This window comes from Rhinolophus ferrumequinum, chromosome 18 (genome assembly GCF_004115265.2).
Source record: "Rhinolophus ferrumequinum isolate MPI-CBG mRhiFer1 chromosome 18, mRhiFer1_v1.p, whole genome shotgun sequence".
Classification (NCBI taxonomy): Eukaryota; Metazoa; Chordata; class Mammalia; order Chiroptera; family Rhinolophidae; genus Rhinolophus; species Rhinolophus ferrumequinum.
Window position 1 is genome coordinate 31,805,590 of NC_046301.1, and position 22,813 is coordinate 31,828,402.

The 22,813-nt window shown below is 41.7% G+C and overlaps 1 protein-coding gene across 5 annotated transcripts in view; it reads left to right on the top strand.

Annotated features, from left to right (window-relative positions):
- The window catches only part of GATA4 (GATA binding protein 4), a 47,482-nt gene that overhangs the window by 6,658 nt on the left and 18,011 nt on the right, over nt 1–22,813 (top strand). The window contains exon 1 of one of the 5 annotated variants that reach the window (XM_033134965.1): nt 22,542–22,741. The exons of the other annotated variants lie outside the window; for them this stretch is intronic. The gene's annotated coding sequence lies outside the window, so the exon portion shown is untranslated. Of the gene's footprint in view, nt 1–22,541; nt 22,742–22,813 lie in introns of those variants that run through there. 5 annotated transcript variants of the gene reach the window in all.

Consider the following 22,813-nt stretch of genomic DNA (forward strand, 5'->3'; position numbering starts at 1 on the left):
TGACTTGTATTCATCTTTTGTTATCAGTATATATTGAGTATTACAATTTTAATACAGTTTTCCTTCTTTAAAATGTGTATACATTTTTTTGGCACCCTCTGTGTATTCACATTGTTGTGAAACAGGTTTTAAGATCTTTCTCCTCTTGCAAAACAAACTGAATACACATTAAACATCTCCCCGTTTCTCCTTCTCCCTAGGTCCTGGTTATCACCCCTCTACTTTCTGTCTCTATGAATTTGATTACTTTAGATATCTCCTGTAAGTGGAATCATATAGTATTTGTCTTTTAGTGACTGGCTATTTCACTGAGCATAATGTCCTCAAGATTCATCTATATTGTAGCATGTGTCAATTTCCTTTCTTTTTAACACTGAATAATAGTCCATTTTATGTATATACCACATTTTTTGTATCCATCCATCCATCCATCCATCCATCCATCCATTCGTCATGGACATTTGAGTTGTCTCCACTTCTTGACTTGTGAATAATGCTGCTGTGAAACGTGGGTGTGCAAATGGAATCTTTTGAATTTTGAACCATGTGGATATATTACCAATTTTAAAAAAAATATTAAACCAATTAAGTTTTTAAAGAGACAGTATTCATGAATTAACTTCCTGAAAGTCTCTCTCCCTCTTAATTTATGAATGCACAGGAAAAGTACTTTAAGACAAGTTTTTGTTTATTGAATATGGCTTTTGATTTCTGCTTATCCAACAGATTGCTTTACTGACAGGACAAAACAAAAAACCCTTATCTTACAGTAATGTCTACAGGTAGCCGATCTCAGTCAGCCCTTGTCAGATGCCCCCATTCCCACACTGACCTGGCTTCGTAAGATGCTTGCCTCACGGGCCCTTACACTGGTGACTTTTTCTGGTATGAGCAGCTCTCCCTCACGTTATACTGGGGCTAGATCCCACACACCACTAACCTACCAGAGTGATGGGATTGTGTTAGAAAAACAAATTACCTTCCTCCAGGGCAAGGTAAGTCTTTTAACCAATTCTTTTCAGCCTGTCCTTTTAAGACAATTGAGTTGTATGGAATTTAGAGATGCAGCCAGTTGCATATGTTGCTGCTTTTTTGTTTGTATAAGAAAGAGGCAGGACTGCTGGTTTTATCATTGCCTTGCTCTAGAAGAGGGCAATTCTTGTAGGCCCTGGGAAGCTGCTGCTTTAAAAAGTTGAGGGGGCCTTTTGACATCTAAACATACAGGTATTTGTCCACACGTGTCTTCTTTGTCCTGCACATCATGAATAAGATGCAGGGAATAAAGCTCTCTCATGGTTTGGGGATGGGTATCTCTCTGTTATATTAACCTTCTGTGGTCCACACCATGGTTTCACATAACACATTCCATGAAGGATTAAACATTTTGTTTGCTATCTATAGAAATACTCCTTTGTCTCCTTCTAAAGAAGGTAGGGAAGATAATACGAGTGGGGTTATAATAGGAATAACCTCGGATCTATTTTAATTTATACAAAATAAGTGTGCAAGTTTGGGTACCTTAATGTTTGGAAACTAGCTAACAACTTTTTAGGGCTAGTAGCCTGTATCTTGCACTATATATATATACTTGTATCTTGCATTATGTACGTGCAATTTATATATAGTAAGTTGGATCCTTTATCAAAGCTCAATGAAGAAGTTGTCAGGTGACAGAGACTTTTAAGTCCTTGAGAGGTAGATGCTATGATCTCCATTTTGCAGGAGAGGAAATCGATGCTCAGAAAGATTAAGTAATCTGCCCCAATTCCCACTGGTAGGAAACAGCAGCTCTGGCTTAGAGTAAGTCCAACTTCCAGGACTGAGGTTTCCCCCTATTTACCATACTTTGCATTTGCACTTATCCCTTTAGAACCAGAAGGTGCGTGGAGGTGGAAGGACTCAATTAAACTTTAGGATTTTCTGTTACTTGTCTCTCCATCTGCTCCCTCTCCCCTGTGTAGTTTCTCTCCTATGTTTTCCTGCTTCCCCCCAATGTCTCTACAGGTGCAATGTCTTCCCAACTAACCTTCCATCTCATTCCAATACTGCAGAACTTGCAATGTTAATAGGAATCCTTGCCTTGCACAAACTTCCTTTTCAGCCTCCTGTGCAGAGAATTTAAAGAGAGATTTCCCAGAATTCAGACCCTCCACACTAGAGGATTCTCACTCTGGGGAGACTATTGGCTGCGTAAGAGCAAAACCATGTTGCTCTCTCAAATCCCTTTCCTAAATGAAAACAAAACAATCTCTATATTCCCCTTTCTCTGAAGATTCAAATGTGTTTGTGAGAGGAACTGAGAAAGGAGGGGAGAAAAGCACAGTAATTATGTTTTTAATAAAGACTAAAGTAGAGTCATGGATCAAGACAGTGACTAAAACTCCAGGCCAGAAGTGCTCCATGGTCTGAGCTGAACACAGAAGCCACCAGTGCAAGCTTTCTCGTCTCTGGCAGGGGGCCTACGGTTTTATCTATTACTGCTCTGTAATCAGAATTGAGCCCGGATATTCAAGCCTCTTATCTGAATGAAGGGAATTTGGATTTTTGGCCTTCAGCCTTTTGCAGAAACCCCCAAATTGACTTCATATCTTTAAATTTTTTTTCCCCCGAAGGAGGAATATAATTCAGGCAGGTAAACCATTCCATATGTTTAAAGTCATTGAGAAACCTCTGCAAGTGTGCAATGTGGGGCTCTTTCACTCCGTGTTGAAGAGTCACAGATATACTTTATTTTGGAGGATAAGAAAGTGAGGGGTTACCACCAGAATTCAGTGGGGAGTTTTGAGGATTATTAAGCCAATCACAGATCCAGTTTTGCTTCTTAAAATTGACTTCGGTCATTAAATTATTTTTTTAATTTTCCTTTTTTTCTTCCCGGTTTAAATCTCCGTTTCTACTTCTAGAAATCCAGTCAAACTTTATCACCTTCATTCAGAATTGATCGATAGCAACTGGTGAGCAGGTTAATTATAATCGCAGAATAAACGCTGAAGTCTCAAAGTTCAGCACTTTTGCAATGTTTCCAAACCCCTCAGGGACCATGCCAAGAGGCTCTCATTGACCTGTACAGAGCAGGTGTGGGAGTTTGAACCAGGGGCAGACAATCGGATCCGATTCAAGACAACTCAATTTGGTTTCTTATCTGTAGCTTTTCCTATCTTATGATGTCTGTCATTTCAGATAAAAATAAAGTTCAGTCAATTGAGCTGGGAAATGGCAAGTTACATTTTCTTCTGATAAAAGTTTTCTAGTTGCTGTTTTATCAGATTGGGTTGAAATTGTATGTGTTTCTGTCAAGGTCTGCAATGACCTTTTCAGATATTTTATCAGGTATTAGGTGGGGAAACTTTTTTTTCTCTTTTTTCTTCGACCTAGCAAAGAATGACCTGACTTCCAAGACCATAAATCAAACCAGGTAAAGAGAGGCAATAATACAGGTTACCCCTCAAAATTGAGTAGGCGGGGAAAACAAACAACAAATAAAACCTTTCCCTAGCATAAGGAGAGAACTTAACTTGACCCTAAAGAAAGAATGTGGTTCTCACGGAGTGTACTTAATAGGAAAATATTGCTTATTTGAAAAAAGAAAATGTTTTCCAGGTCAAAGATGGCTTCAGAAAAACGAACTTTTTTTTTTCCCAAACACTATTAGAAAAAATTATTCTTTTATGAAACTTCACGTATGTTTACTATGGAAAAATGAAAAACTCATAAAACAATGCACAAATATTTGGTAATCATGCCATCCAAAGATAACCACTGTTAGGCATTAATCTTTGACTTTTTAGTTACCGTATATATACAGGTATGTGTGTATCTACATATTTAAACAATCGTAAAAGTTACTGTTTAGTTATTTCATCACTGAAGACAGTTTTTATAAGATTAGTGACTCAGACTGGCTCCTGAAAACAATCCCTCAAATAGAGCAAAAAATGGGAAATTGACCGAAAGAACTGCCAATAATAAATAGCCAATCAAATGGGAGAGTTATGTGTAAAAACATAGTTTTTCAATCTTATAGTATACTATGTAGAGACAATTTAAAGTTAGAGCAGAGTTATAAGTTTTAAATGGTTGCCCCTTGAAGTGAGGTGACCAGTTGCAGGGTGTGTTCATTTGTGAGGCTCTGATTTGCTGGGAAATGTGAGCAATAGCTTCCAACCCACTTTGTAGGTGAGATTAGTGAGGTGCAAATGCGTCAGTCTGGCACTGAAGGTCTCTGGGATTTAGTCCTGTGCTCTCATTTGTGTGCCGGATGACTTTAGACCACTTACTATGCCTCTCTTAGCTTGAGTATCTGAATTTATAAAGTTACGGAATCAGGCCAGGAGCAGACATGGTTAGAAGGGCGGCTCCAGGGCCCTTTAGGGAAATTTAAAATCCAGAGTCTCGTGCCATGATAGTAGATGATGTTGGCTTTGTCTTTCCTCATACCAAAGCTACCATAGTAACACGTAACCTTCATGAGTTTTGCGGGGCATCAAACTTAAATTCATGCAGTCTGAGTAGAGGAGGTTTCCATTGCTGCCTGCCTCATTTTAAGCAACAGTATCTGTGAAAATTTGGGATAATGGCCCAATTTAATTTTTTCTTATACGCAATAAAATATTTAGCTATTGAAATGTAAAAACTTTGGGAAACCATGGGTTAAGTGATCTCAGAGTTGGTCTCAGTTTATTGTTTCTCTGGTTTTGGTTTTCCATACCAAACCCAGTGTCTGAGGTTCCAGGCGGCCATGGAGACCCATGGAGGGTGGAGCTCTGTGACCAACACCAGTCCCAGACACATCATTTGCTTCATCAGTCAGCCAGCCAACACATATTTTTGCCTGCCTCCTGTGAGCTGGGCACTTGTTCAGCTTTAGAGATCAAAAATGAACAAGATGGTCTCTGTATTTCTAGCAGTGTGATTGGGGAGATAAAAAGTAAAGGTATAGCCTTAGACAGTGTATGGGGAGCAATAGTGGGCTTGTTCCACAGGAGCCCTTAGGATTCTTAAACTGGCTTTGTCACCAGAAGTGCAGACCAGGTTTCCTGAAGGAGGGGACTCCTGTGTTGAGTTCTAAACAATGATTAGGAGTTTGCTAGTTTGCTGCGTTGGGGAAAGGACGTTCCAAGGTGAGAATGTCTCTTGAGTCTGGCTATTCTGCAGGGTAGGGTGGGAGGACATGACGCTAGAAAGCAGGCAGAGGCATCTAAAGGTTTTGGACTTGGACCTGATGAGAGAAAATTTGAAAGTAGAGCAGTGGCGTGGCAGGATTCAAGCCGCATTTTGGATGAATCACTTTAGTCACAGTGTAGAAAGGCTAGAAATGGGGGCTCTCAGTTTTGTTTTGTTTCGGCCTCACTCGTGCAATGTAGTGCCTACCTTTCCTCTGTATTTCTGCACCTGTTCCCAATTAGAGAAGGAGCTCTGATGGAAAGGGAGCCACACGGTACAAGGATATTTTGGAGGAGTTAATGTATATGTGCGTTGCGTTAGCAGTGGGACACCGCATGGCAGTTTGGTTTGTGTCCAGGCTGAAGTGGAAAGAAGGGGCAAAAATCCAGCCAGATTCTCATTCCCAAACCAGGTCCTCCCTTCCCTGCCCTGGGAAGGAAGAGGGGTGTGGCTAATCTGCCCCCAGAGGCTGAGTCCCATCCTCTTGTAATCCCACCTTCCTTGTGCACTGTCTCTAAAGATAAGGTTGGTGCCTGGAGTGGTCTTGACTAGGAATATAGATAATTACAGAGGAAAGGACTGTTCATGCAGGTATGCATCACTAGACCCTGTAGGTTGGATCAGCCAGAGCACCAGGAGGTTTCAAGGTGAAGATGAAGATATTAAATTCAATTCTTGCATTTTAAACAATGTTTAAGTATGTTAAATTTCAAACATATGCAGAAGTAGAGAGTAACTATTCATCCCCCAGCTTCAACAAATATCAACTCATTGCCAGCATTTCACCTACACCCTCCCTTCCCCCATACTACGTTATTTTGAAGGACATTCCAGACAGTTTATCATTTCATCTATAAATACTTCTATGTGTATCTCTAAAAGATAGAAGGGCATGTAAAAACAATATGGCCCCAGTGCGAGTATCACTCTGATACAAATTAACTATCACTCTTAATATCATTAAATGCACAACCAGTGTTCAAATTTCCCATTTGTCTAATTTTCCTTAACAGATTGTTCAAATCAAGATCTAAATAAAGTCCATATGTTGCCTCTATTGATACGTCTCAAGTTTCTTTTCATCTATAGGTTCCCTTTCACCCTTTCTTCTTTTTCTTTCAATATATTTATATGCTAAAGATACTAGGCTTTTCTTGTAGAATTTCCCACAGCCTGGATTTTGTTGATTGTGTTTCCTACATGACATTTAACATGTTCCTCTGTCCCATTTTTCATGTAAATCTGTGATTGGAAAAAAATAGGCTTGATCATATTCAGTAGCCATTAATGGCCGTTGCCTAGAGCCATTGTTTCATTAGGGGTTGTGAATGTTGACATTCTAATGCTTTCACTCCTTCATTTATTAGCTGGAATACATCTATAACAATAAAAAAATTCAGTTTATCAAATATTTGGTGACTCTGAGGTACAGCTTGTATATGAAAGGCAGGAAAAATGCTTATTGTTTTTACTTTACTTTTCAGTATTCAAATAATGAATTAGTTCTCTTTGCATCCTTCAAAAATTACCAATGAAATGAAATTTTTTTTTGGTATCATTAGAAACTTGTGGATTTAAATATGCGTGATATATTTTGATATGTGTAGTTATCCTAATTGATGCTCAGATTGTCCCACCTTTGCCAGTGGGAGCTTGTTCAAATTGGTTCCTGAGTTGTCTTTTTGTTTTGTTTTGTTTTGTTTTTTGACAAAATCTTAGTTTGAACTTTTCCTGCTTTCCATACTACAAAATGTTCCCAACTCTTCTTATGCATTTCCTCCTCCCAGACCTGGATTTGGCCATTTCTCCAAGAAGCCTTGGCTCTTTTTGTGAGGAATGGTTTATGGACAGCACTCTTAGAGCTGGCTCTCCTAGCTGAGCTTTTGGGTATTGGGTTAGTCATTCAATACAGAGAGTTAGGAAATTCCCCACCCCACCCAAAGATAAGATAAAATATATCGTGTTGATATCAATACTTTCAATTCAAATTTAGGTCTAAAAGGCTTTTACTTCCCATTATGCATCTTTTTTTAAGCTGTGGCAAAATATACACAACATAAAATTGGTCATTTTAACCATTTTTAAGGATATGGTTCCGTGGCATTAAGTGCTTCCATATTGCTGTGTAACTACCACGACCATCTATCTCCAGAACCTTTTATCTTCCCAAAGTGAAATTCTGTATCCATTCCCCACTCTCCCCAGCCCCTGAAAACCACCATTCTCTTTTCTGTCTCCATGAATTTAACTACTCTAGATGCCTCATATAAGTGGAATCATACAGTATTTATCCTTTTGCATCTGCATTATTTCATTTAGTCTGATGTTCTCCAGATTCATCCATGTTGTACCCTGTGTCAGAATTTTCTTCCTTTTAAAGGCTGAATAATACTCAATTTATGTATCTACCACATTTTGTTTATCCATTCATCTTTTGATGGACACTTGGGTTGCTTCTGCCTTTTGGCTATTGTGAGTAATGCTTGTTGAGGTAATAACATTCAAACCTGTAGAGAATTTTTATAAAAATGTATTTGAGTCAAACAGAGGATACGCCTGGAATTAAGATCTCAACAGTCTGAGAAAAATGCTTCCCAGAATGACAGTTTGCATCATCTTCTATGCATTTTGAATTAGGGAGGGAGCACAGGAAGAGTGCATGAATGTGGGAGAAAGCAAGGTGGCGTTTGAGTTACAGGATAGTTGAGATTGTATGTGCTTCTCCTGAGGCTGGCCACGCTTACTTCAAAGGTTTGTTAACCTAGATGCACAGAAACAAGGGACAGGGCTTGCTTAAGGCCAAGATAACCTTTTACTAAAGAAGTTATACGCCTGAGGCTTGACTTGCCCAGTTGGGAATTTAGGATCAATCCCCCTGTGAGGTTACTTTCCACAGAATCCCTTATTCCATCCACATGTTGCTGTTTGACAGTGTACAAATGTCTGTTCGAATCCCTGCTTTGAGGTCTTTTGGGTTTATACCCAGAAGTAGAATTGCTGGATTGCATGGTAATTCTATGTGGTTTTGAAGAAGCATCATACTCTTTTCCATGACAGCTTCACTGTTTTACATCTTTCATGCATCTTTACTTCTATAAATCTTGTCATCCACACCAAAAATCCCATTCTCAACAACCCCAACATAATTCCTCATTTGCTTTATGCCATATCATCTATGGAGGCTCATAAAAACAGTACCAACACTTTCACTCACAGTTGATTACTGGAACCAGTTTTGTCTGTTTTGGTCATTCCTTGCCTTTGACTGGATTTACATCCAGTATTCTTAGTTCTTGGCTTTGGACTCCTCTTCAACTACCTGACCTAGATTCCAGCTCATGGTTGCCTCCCTCGGCTCCTAGCCCCCCCCTCCCCCATGCAGTGCTCCACTCCAGATGGTCACTGGATCACCTGGGACTCATCACCCGTATCTCGGACTGGGTTCCCCAATAGGGACTGGCAAGCTTGACGCAGTTGGGGCCAGATATGGAGGGCCTTGAAAATCAGGCAGAGGAGTTTGGGGCTTTATGCAGAGAGGACCAACATGACTGTGAATGAGTAAGATCAAGAGTGAGAGGGAGAGGGAGAGAGCGATGGCTGCCACGGAGACGAAGGCAGGTGACTCCGTGTGAGACTGGCAGCAGCATTCTTTAGCAAGAGAAGGAGTAATGGCAGAGGACACGAAAGAAAAGGCCAGGGGAAATCAGCAGGCCAAACTGGCCGAAGAAGGGCATGGGTGAAGGCAATGGTCATTATCTTTCCCTTGAGCCTCAGCCATAATTTGAGGAGAAAGAGCTGTGGGAGGTATGTGTAAGACAACTTTGTCTACCTCTCATCCTCCCAGTTTACATGGGCTGGGGACTGGGTCCTCCCAAAGTTGCCCGTCCAGTGATGGCATTGAAGTTTGCTGCCTTTCTTTTGAATTCTAAGCTGTTCTTCCACGTTGTCAAGGAGAATCCGTCTTTAGACAGTGTGGTCCTTTTGCTTAGCTGGTAATCTCCTGGTGGGAGTAGGGGTGAGGCAGCAGGGCCATGGGGTAGCGGATGGGTCACTGGATAAAGGCAGCAGTCCTGGACTTGAGGCCTGACATCAAAGGCCTGCCATGTGGACCAGGCCGACGGCATTTCTTCATTTCTGTGGGATTCCACTTCCCCATCAGGAATTCATACTCCCTTTCCCCCGGTACCTTTACTTGCTCGATTGAAAAAGTCTGGAGGAACTTTTGAGTAGAGAGTTGAGTCAGCTGTTGAGTAGAATTTCTCACCCCATATTTCCTCTTCAGCCTCCTCCATTGCCTGAGGGCTGGGAAATCTGATAAATTACTTCCCCCTTCTTTCGGGCAGCCTCTGATTGCTGGGACAGCCTGGAAAATAAATGGCACTTCCAGGGAGGGCACCGTGCAGGAACTGGGAGGCTCTTATGTGACTGCTTTCCTTTGGAGAGAAGAGCAGATTCCACTGTATTTCTGGAGAGTCCCTTGGGTTTTACCACTTCAGCTTGGTGAGTCTTGGTGTTTGATGGGAAGGCCAGGATAAGTGGAGCTTCTGAGTCTAGCTGTTGACTAGAGGGAGAGACTTGCTGCTGTCTGTCACGGTGGTGACGGGTGGGGACGCTGGAGCCCAGACTCACAAGTGCTGCATGGTGTTAGCCATTATGACCTTGGCAATCCATCTGGTATCTGATGGTCTCACTGTTTTCGCTCTACCCTAATAATTCCATAATGCCTTTTATACAGACAACATTTGTCTCTTGTTCTCACTCACCTGACTTTGGAAGAACTAGAAGCAAACAAGGAACCATTAAAGAAAACAGGTCTCACTGCCTCTTGAAGGCAGAGCGGGAGCAGAAGTTGGATCTTGCCAGAGATACATGAAAGCTGGGGTGAGATCTCTCATTGGAATCTCAGTGTGGGCTTGTCTCTGCTGGCAGCTACTGTCAAGGCTCCTCCAGGCAGAATTCCTGAGAATCAGACATGGCCAGTGTTCGCACTGCATCTTATGGTGCTATCCTTTTATTTGGATTATGGTTCCATTAGACTGGAAGAATTATACCGCATTCATTTTGGGGCCTGTGATACAATTACATGGTAAATACTAAATAAATGTTCATTGTCTGAAAACGTGTAGTTTGGAATTCACCATACAGTACGCGGCCCCTTTGGCTCCATGTTCATACCTGCAGTATGAGCCCAGTGAAACAGTGACTGGAAGGAGAGTCTCCATCCTTCTAAAAGGGACCTGAGGGGCAGAAGTCCAAGGATGAGTATGTCCCCACCCATGATCAGTTTTACAGGGAGAGGGACCTTGTGGGACAGGAGTGGGGTGTGGGGTCGTGAGGAGCTTGAGGAGCTGCAAGAATCATGCAAAGTCAGCCCAAACCTAAAAGGCCAGAAGGGAGAGAGAAGAGAGTCGAAAACTCCAGTAGTATTTTCAAAGTTAACAATAAGGAAACAGGACACTTAGGTGTGGGACTGACATTTTGGATGTAGCGGGTCTGAGGCATGGGGGAGGGGCGTGCAAGGGAGATGCCCAGGAGGCTGGTGGCAGGGGCTGGAGTCTGGGATCATCACTCTGAAGCCTTGTGAACAGGAGAGAGCCCCCAGGGCAGTGGGGAGAGGGACAGGGCCAGACAGGCCTGGCAGAGCTGCCTCTAATGAAGGGGGGACGGGGGAGTGTGGGGCCGGGCAGGGTAACAGAGGTGCTGGGCAAAAGGAGCCGAGCAAGGAAGCTAAGAAATAGATAATTCGCTGCCCTCATGTCTCACCTTGTAAAATCTACCTGGGCTTATTCCTTGATCCTGTGATGCTGCCTTGGGCCCTGATGGTACCCCTTGGGCTTCCTAAGTGCACCCCACCTCTCCCCCGCCCAAGTCTTTACATCCTATCACTGTTCTGGCCCCAGAGCCAGATCCAGTGCAATCTTTCCTTGCCAGTTTATAGAGACTTGCAGAATTTCACTCATCAAATTTGTCCTTTCCCAAGTTTGAGTGCCTAAATCCACTGTTTTCCCTCCTCCCCACTTTAAATAGATTCCCTGAGCTCCTTCTTAGAGAGCCTCTTGAGGCACCAGGGCGAGTTTTGTGTATGTGGGTAACCACCTCTCAACTCATCATAACAAACGGGCTCAGGAACTCAAAGATTCTCTGTAGAAACAAACTCTCCCATCAGACTGTTTAAAGGGCGTAAGTGCCTGTTGATTTGGGAGGCTGGTCTCTGCCGGCTTGAAGTGCTTTACAGAAGTGACAGGACACTCTCCTGCGGGGAATGTTGATATTAAGTTTCCTGCCCTGTGTAAACACATCTCTAGGAATGGGATTAATAAAGGGGACCCTTTTCCCAGGACAAAGTGAAGGGGCAGTTGGGGGAGAAGGATGAAGAGGACAGATGCTGGGGAGGGGAGCGCTGGCCAAATGGACCATCTAGACAGCTGTGCATGGTGAAGGCAGAGACCATTAACCAGACTTTTCCCCATCATTTTCAGAACTTTTGCTTATATTCTTTGTTGGGACCTCCAACTTTTTACTATTTGGCAACTGATAAAGGAGAGGCAGAAGAGTCTTGTGGTTAAGGGAGCAGGTCTGGAGTCAGACAGCTGATTTTAAATACCCGTTATGATGTTTCCCAGTTTTCACGTCCATAGAATTGAATAGAAACTACTAAACAGCGTATTGTAATAGGAAATAATGTTCGTAAAGAGTAGCACTTGATATGCAGTAAGTGTGTTAAATGTGTTAGCCGTTAGTCACCCATTAATAAATGTTTGCTATTATCATTAAAGGAGATATTATTTCAAATAGGATTTTTTCAGTTCCACTAATAAAGGGTTAGGTTGCACAGGAGGCTGCCAAGTTGGATTAAAGGAAACTTTTGTGTTAGAATTTACCTTCTTTCTCAGTATTAATCTATATTTAGGGATATAGACCCCATATCCAACTTAATGTTTATAATTCCTCTACATAGGGGGGCACATTTACATAAACAGAGGGGTTGTAGACATCCGATGAGTGACTTTTGTAATAGCTTTAGAATATTTTAAAATACTTCTAAGGGTGTTGGAACCAGTTGTCTGCCTCCAGCAAGAGCTGAACAAAAGGAAAAACAAACACCCGAAAAACCAAAGAAACCACTTGGGTTGCATTCAGAAATGAAGGAACTGTGGAGGAAGCCCTGAAAAAGTCTGTTTCTGGGGCTCTCTGAGAATAAGTAAGTGAGGTCTCCTCCCACTTTGAATTGTTCCAGGAGAGTTTTCCCTGGGGTCCAAATCACACATCCCTGTGGCGAGCATTATCCTGGGGCTAAATTGTGTTTGCTGAAAAGCAGGGGGCAAGTCAACTGTGTTGTGGATTTCTGCCCGGAAGAACACCTAACCCTCCTGAAGAACACCTAACCCTCCTTTCGTAGCTGCTACATCCTTGGATTTGGAAAAGGAGATGAAGGAAAGGAGGAGTTGCTTACTTGTGGGTTTTTGTTTGTTTGTTTGTTTGTTTGTTTTCAAATAACCCAACATATGCACCTTCCTGGTCATTCCTACCTCTGACTGATTTTATGGGGTGCAATGAAGATCCAGGGTTTTTTGTGCCTCCGTCTCTACTGCAGGACATGGTATCCATATTAGAGGACGTGATCGGGCCATCTTTTAAGGAGTATTGATGGAAACTGCATGGTCCACATGGGCTTTCCCAGGCTTCTCATTCCTTTGTAAAAATGAATGAATTGGCACCAGATGCCTGTGGTATCTATTGGACCTTCCAGCTCTGACCATCTGAAAAACAGGAACAAGTGAAGGATGAGTGCCATTGGTGCTACGTATTGGTGCTATTACGCTCAGGAGCAGGGGTCCTTGTCTGGCCCTCCCTTAGGATCTGAGGACAGCAATTGGGCAGAGGTACAGGCAGCAAAGGGGAGGGTAAAGGCTGGGTCCCCATCCATGGCTCTCCAGCCTTCCCAGCTGATGAGCAGTTTCGAGGAAAGTTGTGACATTCTGTGGTGGCATTGAGGCCCAGCAAACACTCTGAGAACTTACCATGTTTGCTGTCCTCCTCTGACATTGTTTTATTCCCGACAACTGTCCTGCGGGCAGGAGTTGCAATGTCCATTGGCAGATGAAGAAACTGAGGTTACAGGGTGCCCAAGGCCACAAAGGAGCTGAGTCTGGCGGGACTCAGGTCAGCCTGACTTCCTGGGCCAGTGCCCTTCCTGTTCCCGAGTGTCAGCCGCACTGATGGTGCATACGCCCATTTCAGGGAACTGTCCAGACTGAGGCTGCCATACACGCACCTGAACCGCTCTGTCAGAGCTGGGCTGCTGGGGCGTCTTCCTTCCCTGGGGATCTTGCTGACATGGGATTTCCCTCTCATCCTGGCTTTCCTGCAGTTACTGCTACCTCTGAGCTGCTTTCTAGAAGACCTGCCGTGAGGAAGGAATGTCCCCAGCTAGGTTAGCAAATGGGTGTCATAGTGGTCAGGGTCTGATTGATTTATTTTGCTGTTCAATGTACAGCTCTACATTTGTTCCAGCTCGCTTATTTTTTTGTCAAGATGAATAAATACATTATTGATTAAACAGAGAGAGCCACAATAGCCAAAAGGGTTTTGTGTTGGTTAGAATTTCCCTTCTTTCTCAGTATTAATTTCTATTTAGGGACATAGACCTCATATCCAACTTAATGTCTGTAATTCCTGCTACATAGAGGGGGACATTTACATAAGTAACCCAAGTGTCCACAGACAGATGAACAGATAAACAGAGTGTGGTAAAATATATACAGTGGAATATTTATTCAGCCTTAAAAAGGATGGAAATCTGTGGTTACCAGGGGCCAAGGGTTGGGGGAAATGGGGAGATGTTGGTCAAAGGGCACAGACTTCAGTTATATGGCAAATAAGTCCTGGAGATACAATGCACAGTACGGTGATTATAGTTAATATTGTATCATATATTTGAAAGCTGCTAAGAGAGTAGATCTTAAGTGTTCTCACCAAAAAAAAAAAAAAAAAAAAAAAAGGTAACTGTGTGAGGTGATGGATAATAGTGGCCATCATTTCACAAATGTATATGTATATTAAATCATCACATTGTACACCTTTAAACAATAGAATATAAATAGGTAAATACATTTTAAAAGGAGGCAAAAAGATGACATATATACAGCATGGATGAACCTGTGGACATTATGCTAAGTGAAAGAAGCCAGTCACAAAAGGACAAATACTGTATTGCACCTAAATGAGGTATCTAGAGTCCTCAAATTCAGAGACAGGAAGTAGAATTGTGGTTCCCAGGGGCTTCGGGGAGATGAAAGTTGTTGTTTCATGGGTACAATTTAGCAAGATAAAAAAAAGTTCTGGAGATGGATTGCACAGCAATATGACTCTGCTTAACACCTACTAAACTGTGCCCTTAAAAATGGATAAGTGGCAATTTCATGTTATGTGTATTTTACCACAGTTAAAAATAGAAAATAAAACTAAAAGAAAGAGAGAGAGAATGCAAAAGCTTAGCAGAGAGTAAACTGGAAAAATCCTCCCACCTGACACTGCGTTTTATTTCCCTCCCCAAAGATGCAAGCAGTGTTAATATAAGAGTCGGTAGTACTAGTCCTCCTGAATTGGTTCTATCAGCTTGTTTTTCTGTGGCAGCTTCACATTTTTTCCTAAACTATCTCCCAAGCACGGGAAAGCTGTAAAAGGATGAATTGAACTACTAGACCTTTGCCATCAAATATGCTCGAGAGGTCCGGGGAGTCCACTGCGATGCTTTGGGTGGGAGGAAGAGACAGAGCTGGGCTCTGTGATACCGCCAGTGTACAGAAGCTCCACTTCTTTATATATTTTCTGTAAATGCCTGCTTGGTACAGAGTTCTGAACCTAGAATGAAAAAAGGAGAAAGAAAACTAACCCAATAAACAAAGTATGAAATAGACCCTGATCTCTATGTGCATATAATTTGGTTTAGGAACAAGACATAGTTTGGGAGAAAAGGATGAAATAATACCAAACGATCTAAATGATACTGGAGGACAACGATAAAATGTGTAATTCACGATTGATGTGATTCATTGTCAAATAAACCTGTGGAAACATTGGGTTAGCTGGGCAAGCTAGTGATAGGAAGAACAGCTGATAGGATTTGGGAAGCATGTATCTGTTGTTGAGAAGGGGTGGAGACTTCCTTGGAAAGATAGCAAAGGGATGCTATCTCCCCTTCCTCCCTGAATACCAACAAATCAGATGAAAAGAACCCTCCTCCCCAAATAAAGTAAAAATTTCATCTCTAGTGAAACTGGGAAACAACTCATACCCCCAACTACAGAAATGCTGTTAAATATAGTGGAAATTCAGAGCACATTGAGGGGAAAACTTTGAGAACTGATCTATACCTGTCAGGTCTCCAGCCAGGTATAAATTTCCTTAGTTATAAAATAAATGAGATTGGAAAAGAAAGCAATGTTTCATTATTTGCGATGAAAGAATGGTCAACTTAGGTAAATATGTAGGCTTTCTCTTTGGAGAAAGCTATAAAACTTTACTGAAAAATATAAAAGAAGGCATGAATAAATGGGGAGAGATACTATCTATGTTCTTGGGTTGGAATGTTTCGTAGTATTCTTTCTTCCAAACGCCCCCAAACAAATCCATAAATTTAGTGCAGTCCCAGCAAACATCCCAACAGGATTTCTTACAATGCAACTTGTCAAGCTGATTATAACATTTACATGGTGGAGTTACTGTACAAGAATAGCCAAGATAATTTTTAGAAAATAGACTTAATCATTGGATCCTTTCAAATATCAAAATACAGCTAAACAATTGTGGGTATCATGGAATAAAATGTAAATGTTATGTACCTTTACAATGTAAAACTACTAAATCCTCTTAAAAGACTGAGGTGGATCTGTACTGATATTGGAAAATGTTCAAATAAATGTGCTTCCACGAGGAAACTAAGCTGTGAAGAGTTTGGGTGGTCTGGTCCCATTTGTGTTCAGGGCAGAGGCACTGTTCTTCCCAGTTGCCTTTTCCTGGGGGAGGATTATACCCCCTACCCTGTTAGCATAGTTTTGCCTATGAGACTTGTTGTGATCAATGACATGTGAGTAGACGTCACTTGTGCAACTTCCCAGTCCAGGCTTTAAGAGCCATTATGTGGTCCTGACATCACTTTTTGCCTGCTCACACGAGGCTGGTATGGCCTAGATAGTTGCACCTTCAGCCTGAATTCTGGAGTGAAGCACACACATATAGCAGAACTTAAGCCAACTTGCAACTACCATGTAAAATGAACAGCAGAAAATAAATCTGTAATATAGCAAACCACTGAAATGTGGGGATTGCTTGTTATAGCATAACGTAGCAAAAGCTGACTGATACATTGTTAAGCAGCACCAAAGCCAAACATACATGTTTTATGAATATATAAATGTTTGTTTATTAGTTTCAGGTGTACAAAACAATGGAATCGTTAGACATTTACACCCTCACAAAGTGATAACCCCCCTTATGGATATAGTTTTGAACATGTCTAATACATCTTAGAGTAACTTTTCTCATGTATAAACAGGTATGTACAAAGATGCCTGTTACAGCATTTATTACAGCAAAAATTGAAAACAATATGATAACATATTAGAAGACTATAAAGTAACTCAAAGTAGCTCCACGTGTATCAACATAATTAAAACTCAGAAAAATAATAGGCAAAAAAAAAAAAACTTGCAGAGGGATATATATAGCATAATATTTCTATGAAGTTTAAAACATGCAAAAGTATTATGCATTGTTTTTGAAAAAACATGCACATACTGCAAGAGTAAAAACATTTATATGAATCAAACATTACCTTCAGGATAGAAGTTATTTCCACTGCGGAAAGGAGGAGACTGCGATGACGGAATACACAGGGGAATCAACTGTATCTGCAATTTTTTATTTTTTTAAAAATATCTGCAGCAAATATGGTAAAATGTTGAGATTTGACAAAGCTAGGTGGTGGGTTCAGGAATGTTTTTAAATTTTAATTTCAATTACAGAAATATTTCATAGTTTAAAAGTAAATTTGTAAATGTGATGTGCAGTGTGAAGGCATAATGTAAATTTAAAAAGCACAAAATCATACTTATGATGTTCAGAGGTCTATATATATATATGTATAAAAGTATAAAAATGAATTGGCAGGATATACACTAAATTCAAAATAGTGTTTGGATCAGAGATGGTGACAATAAAAAAGATTGTTATATTATTCTTGGTACTTTTCTATAATTTCTAAATTTCTAAAATAAAAATTATAGTTAATAAAATAGAAAATGTCTGGAAAAAAATAGAAAAATTGTTAGCCACTGTTGCCTCCAGGGCATGAGATAATGGTAATGGTGGAGTCTTATTTTTTATGTGACATCCTTCTGTACTGTTTGAATATTTATAGCAATTATGAATTATACAATTTGAACATTCATAGCAATTATGAATTATACAATTTGAACATAAATTGGGGACAATTAAAAAATATGTAAACGAGAAGAGGCAGAATGTAGTGCCAAGTTGGAGGGTTCCAAAATCATGTTTCCAAATGCTTCAGTTTTGTTTTGTGGAGACCAGAGCAAGAGAGGTAAAATTACTGTTAGTGAACATTTCCACCTCTGATTCTTCTGGAATTGGTTCCTATGAACTCAGCCTTTAAGTCTAATAAATGTAGTTTGTGATATTGAAGCAGGGAAAGGACCCCATTCACATCATTGGTAGAGAGTCCTGAGTAACACTCCTGCAGCGATGCTTCTGCGCCCTCCAGCGGTTGGAGGACCTTACTCAAGACCCCCACTTGTGTGCTGGTGGATTTGAACAGAGTCTGGGACATTCTTTCGCCCAATCAGCTGCACTTCTCAGTCTTTTTATGTCGGGCTCCCTCAAATAAGATTTTCTTTGAAGAAAGGATTCCGCAGCTTAAAGAAACAAGTAATAGAAACATCACTGGTGCAGAGTAATTTATACATTTGGTCTGATATTAATGTGGGTCATTTTCAAAGTAGGAAGGACCTAGATCATCAGGTCTAACAGCCCCATTTTACAAACAAGACCTTGGGCATTGGCAGGTAAAACGTGTACCGCGCAGATCCATTGCTAGGAGGGGCACAGTCTCCTGGCCCTGCTGCATGTGGACTTGGTCCTTACTTTTTGTTTTGTTTTGTGTTAACTGAATGGGGAGCTAAGCAGATCCCTCCCAACTCTCCTTAGACCATATTTATGCAACAATATTTCAGGGTAACTAGGTGGACTAGCAGGAGAAGAAGATGTAAAGTGCTGGCATGGGGCTTAACCTTGGTTTGATGAAGTAATCCCCAAAACCCCCAGAGAGGAAAACAGTCTCTTGCATATGTTTCTACACCCTTGCTCCCCTCCCCTTCTGAAAGGCGTAAATCTCCCCTGAAATGCCTCCTTAGCATTCAGGGCAATAAAGAGGTCACATTATATCTCCATAAATCTCCCCTGCTGGCTGGCTGGCTGCTGCCATTCCAGGAGGTGAAAGGGAAGTTGTTTTCTCTTGATAGCTGCTGGACTGGAAGGAAAGGCCTTTTCCCTCCAGACCCATTGTCTTGGTCCCTGAGGGAGCTGGTCTGGCAATTTGTTCAGAATTTCCTTTCCATCCTGCCAGCTTGTAACCAGCTGGAGAGGGGGTGCAGAGTCAAATGGGCCCAGACTGGCCTGCTTTAAGTCTCCTTGACTGGCCCTGATAGAGGGCCTGGCCAAAGCTCCCTTTCAGTCTTCCTATTTAATGAAAGGAACAAGGTCTACACGGGCAGTGTGCATGTGTATAACTGAGCATTAAAAGCCAAGTCAGGGGGTGGCCAGTTAGCTCAGTTGGTTAGAGCATGCTGCTAATAACACCAAGGTTGCCAGTTTGATCTCCACATGGGCCACTGTGAGCTGCGCCCTCTTTAAAACAAAAAAAGAACAACAAAAAAAGCCAAGCCAGATCCACCGGGGCTGGGGCCTGAGCCTGCCTTGGAGGCTGGGCTAGGGGTCCCTTGGGACAGGAGCTAGGGTACTGTGAAAGGTGACAGTGGGTGGGTGAAACTGAGAACCCACTTAGAAAATGGTGGGAGATAAAATCCTCGTATGAGAAATCAGAAAATGGAACCTGTCCCAAATGGAGCCTGCTCTAAATTAAAAATAATACTATATAAAACAGTGGGGATGATAGTTGGTGCATATTTATTTACTTCGTTTAACATATAAAAGATTATTTCTTGCAACTAGGAAATAAATGAACATAGTTGAGTATTCAAAAGGTTCACAAGAGCCTAGAGTAAAAAGCACCCCTAAACCACCAGGATGTCTCCCTGGAAGCAATCAATGTTATCAGTTTCTTGTCTATCCTCTTAGAAACATTTATTGACTATACAAAGAAATCTGTGTATAGACTCTTCTCCCTTTCCTTTTGTACCTTGCTTCTAATATTTCACAACATATTTTAGAAAGAATTCCATGTCAGTATATACAAAGATATTCACTCTTTATGGCTATATAGTGTATTCTAATGCAGTTAACCAGTTCCATATTGATACACCATGTAAGCAGTTTTCTAATCCTCAACTATTGGGGAAAAAAAAAAGCCACAATGAATGTGAACCTTTTTACACAAGTGCCAGTGCATTGTGGGACAAATTCCCAGAAGTGTAATTTCTAGATCATATGGCGCATGCGTTTATATTAATACTTTTGCTAAGATATTGCAAACTTCCCTCCCTTGGGCCTGTACCATGTCACACTCTCCAATGACAAGACTACTTGTTTTCCTACATCACCACTCCGGGGCATTTAGATGACTGAGGCTGGCTGGCTGGCAGGATGCCTGGGAAGGAACGTTGACTCACCCCAGTGACTAGTAGGAGCCCGGTCCGGCCCTGGACTTTGTCCACAGCATGACTGGCAGGCAGCTTTGATTAGCTCGTCATGTACATCCCCACCTGTACCTGGGGGAGAGGGCCTTTCTCTTTCCTTCGTGGGATGGGAAGAATCATTGGTGCCATCTCAGGTACTTGAGTCCAGAAAGGTCTGCTCCTATGGGAGGGGAGGCAGCTGGGCCCAAAGTAGAGAAGGCACTGTGTTAGTTTTTGGAAGGAGAGGATCCCAGGAAATTGAAGAAATAAAGTAGACATCTTCAATTCTCCGACTCCTGGGCAGAGATGCTTTTTAAAATTTAATTTGTGTTAGTTATTTTGTAACAGCCTTCTGACTATGTAATTTACATTCTGTAGAATTTAATCATTTTATTAAAGTGTATAATTCAGTGAATTTTAGTGTATTCAGAGAGTTGTGTGTCCATCTCACAATCAATTTGAGAACATTTTTTATCACTCCAAGAAGATACTGATACCTGTTAACAATCATTCCCCTTTCCCTCTCTCCCAGCCTCTGATCACCATAAATCGAATTTCTGTCGCTATGGATTTGCCCCTTCTGGACAAAAGACACTTGGTGGTCTTTTGTGACTGGCTTCTTTGCTGTTGCGTGTTGTTATTTTTAACTGTCCATTTCTCCCAAGTCCAGAGCCTTTAAACTGCCGTTCCTTCTGTCTCCAGCGCTCTTCCCTAGATACAGAGATGCTTGTTCAATGAATTCAACTGCTTATTTAATGAATTTAAACCATGTTACAGGAAGAGAAAATCTTAACATAGTCCATGTAGTTGTCATTTTAAAAATAAACTCAAATTTTCATTTTTTTTTTACCAAAACTTAGTTTTCTTACTCATTCCCCTATCAGTGGATATTTGGGTTGTTTCCAGTATTTTGCCATGAGCATCTTAACAATAAACATTTCTCTCTTTCTTTTTTGGGGGAGGGGAGATAGGGTCCTTTTGAGGTAATCCAAGAAATTATTAGAGCAGTTTTATCATTAGCAACAGTGAGCTGGTTTTTAGTGCATCGCGGAGCACTTTTCTATATCCACCCATCCATCCGTTACATATATGTATATATATATACACATATTATGTATATATGACAATGGCTGGCCCTGCATAGATAATTCTCTCAGCTCAGTTATCATGTGTGTCCAGGCACATGGCATCTCAGTGGCTAGGCAGTCAAGTGAGCCGAGGACAGAGCCCTCAGGTTTATGCCATTCTACTAGCATTACTGATAATCTCATTCCATGCTTTAGGGCTCTGGATTTTGTTGAAGTCTGATTGGTCAGTGTTCATGGGGTTTCTGTTGTGTGCTGAGCACTGCACACATGGATGCAATGATCCAGCCTGAGAGCAGCATGGTGCTGCGAGGGCAAGGACCAGGTCACAGCATGTTCTAGAAGCTTAGGTGAGTCATTCACCTATCTTGCAGGTACTGAGTTTTGAACTGTTCGTGTTGACACTGTCTGCTGCTGAGGGAAAGGACTGGGTCCCCAACAGGACAGGTCATCGACTTGCAGGCAGGAGCGGGTGGGACGCTAGGCCTGCAGTTAACAGACTGGTCAGTCAGTCCAGGTTGAAATCCCAGCTCTGCTATTTATGGAGCAAGACTTAATTTTTCTGAACCATGTTAATTAACTCTCCTCTATCGCCTGCTCTCCGGGGCCCACCTCTCAGTCTGCCCCTGCTGTGAACACAGACCAGGGAGGACGGAGGTAGGTATTTGGGAGCTTGTAAATCTCCCAGTTGGTCTGCAGAAAAGAAAGACAGATGCTTGACTCTTGCCAAGATCCTTCAAAGACAGGATACTACTGGTTGCCTAGTGGAGTCTTCATCTCATCTTTCTCTTCATTTCTCTTAGCATGTTAGGAGGTTTTAACTCTTGGCAACATGCTAGAAATAGTTCCTTCCAGTCTATCACTTGTTCTTCAACTCCTTCTTTCTCTTTCTCTCTCTCTCTTCCTTCTTGTTTTTGGTGCTTTTTTTTTCATTCAGAATATCCTTGTTTCTTTGATTTTTTTTTTTTTTTTAAACCTGAGTCCTATTCTTTAACTCTCACCTGAAGCCTGAAGCTAGGCTCTTAGATGAATGCCAGTGGGGTGTGTGTGTGTGTGTGTGTGTGTGTGTGTGTGTGTGTGAGAGAGAGAAAGAGAGAGAGAGAGAATTTATTTCCAGTACAATTACAGTATTCACCTGGAGAAAAGTTTAAAGGTCTGTCATATTATTCAGTGGATATTAAGAAACGTAGTGCGAAGTATTCTCAGTTCTCTTGTTTGTAAAATTCCAAAAATGTTATGTATCTCATGAAACCACGGTCAGAATGTAATGGATAGTCTATATATGAAGTGCCAGCGTTTTGTTCTTTTGCAGTCAGATGCGGAGACCCCAGACTCCGCAGGGCAACTCTGGCCCAGCCTGGCAAGAACTGCTTCTGTTCAGCGGCTACAGGAGCTTCCAAAATAGGTGCTCTAATCCCCACCAGCCTAGACACTGCTTGAGCTGTTTCTGCTCTCCCCTCGGCAGCCTCCTGTCACAGGCCAAGCTGACAAAGCCCAGAAGACCAAAGGCTCAGAAGCTGCCAGAAAAACCTCAAGATTTGTTTGCTCCTCGTGCCCCAGACCCAGGCGCCAGCCCGGGGACAGATCTGGGCCTGTCAGGAAATCCACGCACAATCTCTGGTGAACTTTGGATGGGACTGGGGCTGGGGTTCAGCAAGGGACATATGGGTGGAGCTAGAGACTTTGTTCCTG